Here is an 11,055-nt window from a genome sequence, read left to right as displayed (position 1 = left end):
GGGATCCATCCAAGAAGAAGATATAACAATTGTAAATATCTATGCCCCCAACATAGGAGCACCTCAATACATAAGGCAAATGCTAACAGCCATAAAAGGGGAAATCAACAGTAACACAATAAGAGTAGGAGACTTTAACACCCCACTTACATCAATGGACAGATCATCCAAAGAGAAAATAAATAAGGACACACAAGCTTTAAATGACACATTAGACCATCTCGACTTAATTGATATTTATAGGACATTCCATCCAAAAACTACAGAATACACTTTCTTTCCAGTGCACACAGAACATTTTCCAGGATAGATCACATCTTGGGTCACAAATCAAACCTCAGTAAATTCAAGAAAATTGAAACAATATCAAGCATCTTCTCTGACCACAATGCCATGAGACTACATATCAATTAAAGGAAAAAACTGTAAAAAATACAACCACATGGAGGCTAAACAATACGCTATTAAACAACGAAGAAATCACTAAAGAAACCAAAGAGGAAATCAAAAAATATCTAGAAACAAATGACAATGAAAACACAAGAACCCAAAACCTATGGGATGCAGCAAAGGCAGTTCTGAGAGGGAAGTTTATAGCAATACAGTCTTATCTCAAGAAAGAAGAAAAATATTGAATAAACAACATAATCTTACACCTAAAACAATTAGAGAAAGAACAAAGAAACCGCAAAGTGAGCGGAAGGAAAGAAATCATAAAGATCAGATCAGAAATAAATGAAAAAGAAATGAAGGAAACAATAGCAAAGACCAATAAAACTAAAACCTGGTTCTTTGAGAAGATAAACAAAATTGATAAACCATTAGCCAGACTCATCAGAAAAAAAAGGAGAAGACAGAAAACAACAAGAATTAGAAATGGAAAAGGAGAAGTAACAACGGACACCACAGAAATACAGAAGATCATGAGAGATTACTACAAGCAACTATACGCCAATAAATTGGATAACCTGGAAGAAATGGATAAATTCTTAGAAAAGTACAATCTTCCAAGACTGAACTAGAAAGAAATAGAAACTATGAACAGACCAATCACAAGTATGGAAATTGAGGCTGTGATTAAAAATCTCCCAACAGACAAAAGTCCAGGACCAGATGGAATCACAGGTGAATTTTATCAAACATTTAGAGAGGAGCTAACACTCATCCTTCCCAAACTCTTGCAAAATATAGCAGAAGGAGGAACACTCCCAAATTCATTCTACGAGGCCACCATCACCCTGATACCAAAACCAAAGATGTCACAAAAAAAGAAAATTACAGGCCAATATCACTGATGAATATAGTTGCAAAAATCCTCCACAAAATACTAGCTAACAGAATCCAACAGCACATTAAAAAGATCATACACCATGATCAAGTGGGGTTTATCCCTGGGATGCAAGGATTCTTCAATATATGCAAATCCATCAATGTGATACACCATATCAACAAATTGAAGGATGAAAACCATATGATGATCTCAATAGATGCAGAAAACGCTTTTGACAAAATTCAACATCCATTTATGATTAAAAAAAAAAACTCTCCAGAAAGTGGGCATAGAAGGAAATTACCTCAACATAATAAAAGCCATAAATGAGAAACCAAAAGCCAACATCGTTCTAAATGGTGAAAAACTGAAAGCATTCCCGCTAAGAACAGGAACAAGACAAGGGTGCCCACGCTCACCATTATTATTCAACATAGTTTTGGAAGTGTTAGCCACAGCAATCAGAGAAGAAAAAGAAATAAAAGGAATCCAAATTGGAAAAGAAGAAGTAAAATTGTCACTCTTTGCAGATGACACGATATTATACATAGAAAATCCTAAAGATGCTACCATAAAACTGCTAGCACTAATCGATGAATTTAGTAAAGTAGCAGGATACAAAATTAATGCACAGAAATCTCTTGCATTCCTATGCATTAACAACAAAAAAGCAGAAAGAGAAATTAAGGAAACTCTCCCATTTACCATTGCAACAAAAAGAATAAAATACCTAGGAATAAACCTGCCTAAGGAGGCAAAAGACCTGTATGCAGAAAGCTATAAGACACTGATGAAAGAAATCAAAGATGATACAAACAGATGGAGAGACATACCATGTTCTTGGATTGGAAGAATCAACATTATGAAAATGACTATACTGCCCAAAGCAATTTACAGATTCAATGCAATCCCTATCAAATTACCAACAGCATTTTTCACAGAACTAGAACAAGAAATCTTATGATTTGTATGGAAACGCAGAAGACCCCGAATAGCCAAAGCAAGGAAAGACAGAGTTGATGGAATTAGGCTTCCTGACTTCAAACTATGCTACAAGGCCGCAGTGATCAAGACAGTATGGTACTGGCACAAAAACAGAAAGTAAGACCAATGGAACAGAATAGAGAACCCAGAGGTAAACCCATGCACATATGGCCAGCTTATCTTTGACAAAGGAGGCAAGAATATACAATGGAAAAAAGACAGCCTCTTCAATAAGTGGTGCTAGGAAAATTGCACAGCAACATGTAAAAGAATGAAATTAGAACACTTCCTAACACCATACACAAAAATAAACTCAAAATGGATTAAAGACCTAAATGTAAGGCCAGACACTATAAAACTCCTAGAGGAAAACATAGGCAGAACACTCTATGACATCCATCAAAGCAAGATCCTTTTTGACCCACCTCCCAGAATAATGGAAATAAAGTCAAGAATAAACAAATGGGACCTAATGAAACTTAAAAGCTTTTGCACAGCGAAAGAAACCATAAACAAGACAAGAAGGCAACCCTCAGAATGGGAGAAAATGCTTCCCAACAAAGCAACTGACAAAGGATGAATCTCCAAAATATACAAGCAGCTCATGCAGCTTAATACCAAAGAAGCAAATAACCCAATCCACAAATGGGTGGGAGACCTAAATAGACATTTCTCCAAAAAAGACATACAGATGGACAACAAACACATGAAAAGATGCTCAACATCACTACTCATCAGAGAAATGCAAGTCAAAGCCACAATGAGGTATCACCTCACACCAGTCAGAATGGCCATCATCACAAAATCTAGAAACAACAAATGTTGGAGAGGGTGTGGAGAAAAGGGAACTCTCTTGCACTGTTGGTGGGAATGTAAGTTGGTACAGCCACTATGGAAAACAGTTTGGAGGTTCCCCAAAAAACTAAAAATAGATCTACCATATGATCCAGTAATCCCACTCCTGGGCATATACCCAGAGAAAACCATGATCCAAAAAGAAACACGTATCATAATGTTCATTGCAGCACTATTTACAATAGCCAGGACATGGAAGCAACCTAAATGCCCATCAACAGATGAATGGATAAAGAAGATGTGGCACATATATACAATGGAATATTACTCAGCCATAAAAAGGAATGAAATTGAACTATATGTAATGAGGAGGATAGAACTAGAGTTTGTCATACAGAGTGAAGTAAGCCAGAAAGAGAAAAACAAATACTGTGTGCTAACTCACGTATACGGAATCTAAAAAAAAAAAATGGTACTGATGAACCCAGTGACAAGACAAGAATAAGGATGCAGATGCAGGGAATGGACTGGAGGACACAGGCTTGAGGGTGCGAAGGGTGAAGGGGAAGCTGGGACGAAGTGAGAGAGTAGCATAGGCAGATTTACACTACCAAGTGTAAAATAGATAGCTGCTGAGAAGTTGGTGCATAACAAAGGGAGATCAACTAGATGATGGGTGATGCCTTAGAGGGCCAGGACGGGGAGCGTGGGAGGGAGTCATGGGAGGGAGGGGATATGGGAATATATGTACAAATACAGCTGATTTACTTTGGTGTACCTTAAAAGCTGGTACAAGAGTGTAAAGCAATTATATTCCAATAAAGAGCTAAATAAATAAATAAATAAATAAATAAATAAATAAATAAATAAATAATTAAAAAAAAAAAAACTAGCCAGAATAAAGAGGATTTTTACAGACTATAAAAATCCAAACTAAATATCCTGGAAAAACTTTGGTGTCTTATAAAGTTTATTTGTTTAAGTATCAGAAATTAATTTTCTTAATAAACATGCACTAAAATTGAAAAAAAGAAAAAAGAAAACAACTGACTTTTGCATATTTTTTTCTATCCTGCAACTTTGCTGAATTCATTTATTCGAAAAGTTTTTGTGGCTTCAGTAGGTTTTTCTACATATAAACTCATGTCCTATATGAAGAGATAATTTTGCTGCTTCCTTTTCAATCTGAATGTCTTTTACTTCTTTTTCTTGCTTAATTTCTCTGGCTAGGACTTCCAATGCTTTGTTGAATAAAAGTGACAAAAGCAAGTATCCTTATTACTGATTTTAGAGGAAAAGATTTCAGCTTTTCACTATTGAGTTTGATGTTAGTTGTGGGCTTTTCATATACAGCTTTTATTATATTGAAGTAATTTCCTTTTATTCATAGTTTTGGTGAGTGTTTTTTATCATGAAAGGGTGTTAAATTTTGTCAGATGCTTTTTCTGCATCACTTGAAATGATCATGTACTTTTTCTCCTTTGTTCTATCAATGTGATGCATCACATTTATTTATTTGTGTGTTGAACCACCCTTGCGTTTCATGAATAAATTCCACTTGATCATGGTATAGAATGCTTTAAATGTGCTGTTAAATTCAGATTGCTAGTATTTTGTTGAGGATTTTTGCATCAATATTCATCAGGGAATTGGTATGTAGTTTTCTTGAAGTGGAAAGGTATCAGGGTAATACTGGCCTCATAAAATGAGTTTGAAAATATTTCCTCCTCGTCAATTTTTTGGAAGAGTTTCAGGATTGGTATTCATTTTTCTTTAAATGTTTGGTAGACTTCTATAGTGAAGCCATCTGGTCCTGGAATTTTCTTTATTGAGAGGTTTTTGATTGCTGATTCATTCTGCTTACTAGTTATTAGTCTGTTCAGATTTTCTATGTCTTCATGATTGTGCCTTGGCAGAATTTTTTTCTTCATTAATCTAACTAAGGGTTTATCAATTTTGTTTAACATTTCAAAAAAAAGTTATAGTTTCCTTGACTTTTTTCCTATTGTTTTTCTGTTCTCTATTTCACTGATCTCTGCTCTAATCTTTAATATTTCCTTCTTTCTGCTAGCTTGGGTTTAGTTTGTTCTTTTTCTAGTTTCTTGACTTGTAATGTTAGGTTGTTGATTTGAAAACTTTCTTCTTTTTATTATTTATTTTTTATTGAGTTATAATTAACATATTATATTAGTTTTAGTTGTACAACATAGTTATTTGATATGTTTATACATTATGAAATGATCACTGCAATAAGACGAGTTACCATCTGCCACCATACAAAATTGTTACAGTATTATTGACTATATTCCCTACGTGTATATTACATCCTTGTGACATTTATTTTATAGGTGGAAGCTTGTACTTCTTAATCCTCTTCACCTACTTTGTCCATTCCCTTCGCCCCTCCCCTCTGACAACCACAAGTTTGGATCTATGAGTCTGTTTCTGGTTTGTTTGTTTGTTTGTTTTATTTTTTAGCTTCCACATATAAGTGAAATCATATGGTATTTGTTTTTCTCTGTCTGACATTTCACTAAGCATAATATCCTCCAGGTTCATCCATATTGCCACAAATGGCAAGATTACATTCTTTTTCATGGCTGAATAATATTCCTCTGCATGTGTGTGTGCACAACATCTATCATCTATCTATCTATCATCTATTTATCTATCTATATCACATCTTCTTTATCATAGATGAGTGGACACTTGGGTTGATTCCATATCTTGGCTACTCTAAATAGTGCTGCAGTGAACATAGGAGTATATATACCTTTCCAAATTAGTGTTTTCATTTTCTTTGGATAAATATCCAGAGGTAGAATTGCTGGGTTTTATGGTAGTTCTATTTTTAGTTTTTTGAGGATCTTTATGCTTTTCTAAAGTAGGCATTTACAGCTACAAAATTCCCTCTTAGCACTGCTTTTGCTGAATTTCATAAGTTTTGTATGTTGTGTGTTTTTGTTTCCATTTGTCTCCAAGTTTTTCTAATTTCTCTTGACTTCTTTGACTCACTGGTTGTTTAAGAGTATGTTGTTGAACTTCCACATATTTCTGAATTTTTCTGTTTTCCTTCTGCTACCAATTTCTAGTTTTATTCCATTGTGATCAGAAGATTCTTTGTATGATTTCAGCCTTTTTGAATTGTTAAGACATGGTTTGTGGCTTAAAATGTAGTCTATCCTGGAGAATGTTCCATGTGTACTTGAGAAAAATATATTTTCTGCTATTGTTGGGTGAAGCATTCTGTATGTGTCTTTTAGGTCTAGTAGGTCTGTAATATTGTTCAAGGCCTCTATTTCCTTATTTATCACCTATCTTGTTGTTCTATCCTTTATTGAAAATGAGGTATTGAAGTCTCCTACTGTTATTGTGTTGCTATTTCTTCTTTCAGTTTTGTCCAAGTTTGATGTTTAAACTGGTCAGTTAGGAATCATATTATTAACATAATATGAAACCATATATAATCTGTTAAAGTATTAAAGAGCAGAAGCATCTTAGAAACATTTTCCCCCACTCTTCTGTAGCTTTTTGAAAGAGATTGCCTTCTTGAGTTAAAGTTACAGTGATTTTTCAGGGTCTTAAATACAGCAGTGGAAACTGGTCTTAAAGATAATTTCTAAATTTTACCTCCTTTATGTCACTTTTCTGGATCAACTTGGTCATTTATGATGGCTTCAGTCCAGAGGCAGATTTATGGAGAAACTACTGGAGCTTAAGCATTCTTTGACCCCTTCTGATGTGTTCACATAGTTACACTTTTGTAAAATTTGTAAGACTGAGGCATTTTAACTGTAATCAGTAAAAGCCACTTTTGTGAGGTGGTTTGGAGTAGCCAGTGGCACTTTTGGGACCCAGATGAGGGACGAGTGAGTTGGGGGCACATTTTCTTTGAGTATAATGGCATATATTTAGGTAGTTTGAAGTTACTTGTGTGTCTATCTAAGGCATTGTTAGTTGTCAGAATGGTGTTGGAATGGATTTCAGTATGTTCCTGTGGCCCACTGTGCCTGCTTAGCCAGCAGTGTGACATAAAAGAATAAGTCCAGAGTCCACAGCACCAAATGAAGGCGTCCTATGGCACTATCACAGGTAGTTCACAAGGATGCTGCTTCCTGTATTCATGTCTTATGTAATTGCTTTCCCCTGTGTGCAGGCAGAGCCTAGGGACTCCTTCCAGCTGAATAGTGATGCGATGTCACTTTTGTGATTAGGTTGCAAAAGAGACTGTGGCTTCCTCTTGTGAGCACACTCTCTCTTGCTGCTGCACTCTCTCTTGTCCTCTTGCTTGCACACACTTCCTCTTGCATGAAGCCAGCTGCCATGTTGTGAGATGCTCAATGTAGAGGCACAAGTGGAAAGGAACATTTTTAATAGTAATCATGTGAAATAGAACTTATCAGATTCCTGTGTTTGTGACCACAAACCTATAAGAAACCTACAAACAGCAAAAACATCTTTTATAGCTGATATTGGAGAAATTTGATAGGAGTTTTCTAAAATTTTCCTACAAAAACACAGGGGAAATGTATTCTAGAGGCATTTCAGGCAATTAATCAAAAATTTACGTTTTCTAGATTTTGTGATGTTTGTAGTCTATGTCTGTAATTTATTGTTATTGTTATTTATTTTCTCATTTTAAATATTCATTTCCTCACTTAAAAAGAAGTTTAAAAATTTGCACTCTGCCAAGAAATTTCACTACTCAGTGTATTATGTTCAAAAATGGAATTATCACTTTTTAAGTGTTTTAAATGTTTTGGAAGATATGTTATAAAAATGATAAATAAGATGCTCAGGGAAAAATATGACTGAAGAGACCCCTTTTCTACCTATATAGAGAGACCTCAGATCTCAGCATTTAGTATGCCTGGCACATAGAAGATCCTCAATAAATATTTGTGAGAGAGGCAGGGAAAGAATGAATGAATTGTACAGAGTCTACACAGGACCACAAGCTGCTCCAAATTGTAGTAGTTGTCTCATTATAACTATACTTTGTCTAAAACACTTAACACGGCACTTTGAGGAGTAAATAAAAAATAGAAAGTTAAATTTAAAAGGTACAACTTTATTTATTTGAATCTAATGATCAATATGCAAAGTTTTCTAAGACTTAGCAGTAATTCTTGAATAGGTATTATGGTCTCTTAGCTATAAAACAGCATCATGCAAATATGAGGAAAGCAAGCAGAATTATATCTTTTAAAAATAACTTTTCCAAGGAGACATATTTAGCAAGGGCAATTGAACTTTTGATTTGATTAGATGCCAATGTTATGTACTGAAGGCTCTAGAACAAGTAGGCACATCATTCTATTTGTGATAAAGCTGCATGAGGCCCCTTAATGCTGCAATATTCTTTCAAGTTGGTATACCACTTGCTTAATCCAATTTGTTCAGTGATAAACATAATTTCCAAGTAATTTTAGAATTATATTGATTGTTACCAAGATCCTAGTAACTGAAGTTCGTACTGAGTCAAATTATAAGACGGATTCCTTTCTAAAACGAATACCATTGTAAAACATCTTCCCTGTTGATTTCAGTTTTTGTATCTAAATAATCTTTACCTATTAGACATGGACTCATACTGAATGTAATAAAGTTAACACAAAACAGCCACAAAATATGGGAAAAATAGCAAAATAGAAAGCTTTATCCAAACAAATATCTACAAATTTCTGGAAAAAAAAAAGGCAGGGGATTATTGTATAAAAATGATTAATATTTAATGTTGTTAGGTTTTTAGCAGATGCAAAGGGAATATTAATATAACCCTATTAGTGAATAGCTCTCATTATGCATACTTATGTCAATTAGCAGAACTTGTTAACTGAAAGGTAAATTTTTAGCACCAAATGAAAAACAGACTCTCTATGTTTGCTGCACAATCAAAGATAATCAGCCACCAAATATCAAAGTTTATTAATGAACTTTATTTGATAATAACTTCCTCTAATTGTGTAAGTATGACAAACTAATTTAATAATGGTTCCCCATACATAAATAAAACTATTTGCTACATTTATCTAAAAATTCATTAGACACTCTTCATACTTTCAATCTTAAATTTAAAATTTGAGTTTTTTATCCATTTTTAATTGTCAAAACCACCCTAAGATTAGAGAGTAAGACTAAATTTTTAAATTTTAAACATTTCAAATTTTTAGCCACTTCTCTTGAGGAAAAGGCACTGGATAGAAAAACTCCAAAAAATTATTTTTACTTTGTTCCATCTCATTATGAATATAGAGAAATAAAACTGATGGGTTGTCATTGCTGGACTCACCTTACTCCATGATTATAAACCAATGACCAATCAAACCTTTACACAGTTCACTGAAAAGACAACAATTTATTAAAAGTAGAAGAACAGGAATGAAAATGAGCAAATTAAAAATCAAGTTTAAAATAATCCTTCCAATTCACTTTTAAAAGAGTTAGATTTTGGGCTTCCTAGGTAGCGCAGTGGTTAAGAATCCGCCTGCCAATGCAGGAAACATGGGTTCGATCCCTACTCCAGGAAGATCCCACATGCCACGGAGCAACTAAGCCTGTGCGCCACAACTATTGAGCCCATGTGCTGCAACTACTGAAGCCCACGTGCCTAGAGCCCGTGCTCCGCAACAAGAGAAGCCATGGCAATGAGGAGCCTGCTCACCACAATGAAGAGTAGCCCCCACTCACCACCACTAAAAGAAAGCCTGCGCACAGCAAAAAAGACCCAACACAGCAATAAAATAAATTAATAAAAAAATAAAAAATAAAAAAAATTTAAAATTAGATTTTAATCACTTTAAGAAAACTACTAGAGAAGAATGACTTCTAGAGAACAAATGGTAGACATCAGCTTCTCCTTTTAAATTAAGTATATTAATTTTTTAATTCATCTGCTCTCCAACTTATTGTTCAACAGATATAGTATGAAGACCTGCTATGTACTGAGCACTGTGCTAAATGCTGGGAATATAGTGGTGACCCAAGAAGATATGCTCCCTGCCCTCATGGAGCTTCAGCCTCCAGGGATGCTTTATCTGGCAAGCTAAGAAACATGCAGCGGAGCCTCACAAATTGACTGCAGTTTTAAAGAGCGTCTTACAATTTGTTTTTGGAGGGAAAATCTTAGTATCAAAATGTGAACGAAGTTCAGTTAAGATCATCACTTAGCCTTTCTGGAAAACAAAAAGAGAAACAATTTATTGTTCTATCTACACCGTACTTGAGTCAACAATAACCAGCAGAGAGGCAGCATGGAGCATGGCCTACAGGAGAATATATCTGTGCTTCACTGCATTCCTGCTATAGACCCACTGAATCATCTTGGGCAGCTAAGTCCAGAGCTGGGCTTACATTTTCTCACTTATAAAATGGGATTATCTATGAAGACTTTTAAGATATGTAAGATCATAGAGAAGTGCTCAGATGAGCCACCTACACCACTTCACACCATTATTGTACATTAGTTTATCATTGATGGTCAATAGGAAAGATAAGGAAACAATATCCTGAAATAAAGTCAAGTTCAATGTGTTATATAGATTCTGGTGTTCTTCATAAGAGACTGGGACTTTTAGCTCACTCTCAGAATATCAGAAATAAAAGTGTTTTCTAGCTGCCCCATTGTGTTTGGTGGTGATAGGAAGCAGTGATCTGAGCCCACTTTGCCCAAAAATGGAATCACATCTCCATTATCACACTTGCACAGACTTGCAGGCAGCCGTATTCCATAGACATGTATTAGACAGAGTCAAAGGCAAAGAATTAACACCTGCATAAGGGATGCAAACCAGGCCATCACATTAAAGAGTATAAATTGATCAAATGAAAATGTAGTAAATGCCAGCCTAATGGTCCTCATTCTGGCTTCCTAATTCTCTGTGCACAAGATGCTTTTATGCACCACTGAAGCAGAGCCATCACAACCTTCAACTAGCCCTAGTTAGTCTAATTACAGCCTAATGCTCTCCAAATATGTCTGGCATAAAAGCCTGCATAACCTGCCT

The sequence above is a fragment of the Hippopotamus amphibius genome, chromosome 4 (genome assembly GCF_030028045.1).
Source record: "Hippopotamus amphibius kiboko isolate mHipAmp2 chromosome 4, mHipAmp2.hap2, whole genome shotgun sequence".
Classification (NCBI taxonomy): domain Eukaryota; kingdom Metazoa; phylum Chordata; class Mammalia; order Artiodactyla; family Hippopotamidae; genus Hippopotamus; species Hippopotamus amphibius.
The sequence above is the reverse complement of the archived record's forward strand: the minus strand, read 5'-3'. Positions refer to the sequence as shown.